This window comes from Cyprinodon variegatus, unplaced genomic scaffold (assembly GCF_000732505.1).
Source record: "Cyprinodon variegatus isolate N-32 unplaced genomic scaffold, C_variegatus-1.0 Scaffold183, whole genome shotgun sequence".
Taxonomy (NCBI): domain Eukaryota; kingdom Metazoa; phylum Chordata; class Actinopteri; order Cyprinodontiformes; family Cyprinodontidae; genus Cyprinodon; species Cyprinodon variegatus.
In genome coordinates, this window is record NW_015150636.1 from 272038 (window position 1) to 273476 (window position 1439).

Consider the following 1439-nt stretch of genomic DNA (forward strand, 5'->3'; position numbering starts at 1 on the left):
GAAACTGAAGTGAGTCGAGTCAAAGAGCTTCAGAAGAAGCTGGAGCAGGAGATCACTGAGCTGAAGCTTAAAAATGCTGACCTGGTGCTGCTCTCATACACAGAAGATCACACCCAGTTTCTCCAGAACTACCCCTCACTGTCAGCACTCAGTGAGTCTACACACTCATCCAGCATCAATATTCGTCCTCTGAGATACTTTGAGGATGTGACAGCAGCTGTGTCAAAGCTCAGACAGAAACTAAAGGACATCCTGAGAGAGAAATGGACGGATATCTTACTGAGAGTTGCTGAAGTTGAAGTTTTGTTGTCAGAACCGAAGACCAGAGCTGAATTCTTAAAATATTCAAGTAAAATCAGACTACATCCAAACACAGCAAACACATATGTGTTACTATCTGAGGGAAAGAGAAAAGTAACATTAAAGAACAAACGACAGCGTTATCCCGATCACCCAGAAAGATTCACAGATTGGCTTCAGGTTCTGAGCAGAGAGAGTCTGACTGGACGTTGTTACTGGGAGGTAGAGTGGCAAGGAAGAGGAATCGATGTAGCGGTTTCATACAAAAATATAAGTAGAGAAGGGAAATCAAATAAATGTGCCTTTGGATTCAACGAAAACTCCTGGTCAATATCATGTCAAAAAAGAGGTTATACTCTTTGGCATAATAGTGAAGACACACCACTGCCAGGACCAGTTTCCTCCAGAATAGGAGTGTTTCTGGACCACAGAGCAGGTATTCTGTCTTTCTACAGCGTCTCTGAAACCATGACTCTCCTCCATAGAGTCAAGACCACATTCACTCAGCCTCTATATGCTGGGATTCAGTTCTTTTACTACCAGTTTTCTTATGAAGGTGGAGACACTGCTGAATTCATTAAACTGAAATAGGTTTTGTTTTACTTAAAGCTCCAGATTGTAAAAATACAGAGATTTTCTTATAAAAATGTTATATATTATACAAGTATTTTATTTATTAGTGTACGAACTGAAAGTCTTAATCTTTGCGTTGCCTTAGAAATTGCCATTAATAATTACGTAGGAGCGGGTCTCACATTTATGGAGGCTGACATCTTTTCATTGAGGCAGCGCAGAGTTGACAAACTAGCACCTGTACAAGTTAGCCTGATAAACCAGCCTAATGGGAGATTAAAGGTGTTATTTAGTCTGGCCCCGAAGAATCAGACATTGGAGGATTGTTGATGAAAACACCCTGTTGTTTTTCAAACCATGTCTGTGCCTATTGGCCAACACTCTGACCAATGAGCTCAACTGACTGTGACGTAGGAAGTGTGACAGAAAGCTGGTGGGAGAGTGTAAACAAACATTTTGGCGGTAAAACGGCGAATACGTCCTTCTCAAAATAGAATGAGCGTAGAGCCTCTTCCTCCTCACGTTTCAACAAAAATCCTTAAGTCTTATCCTTCCAAAACTTATTC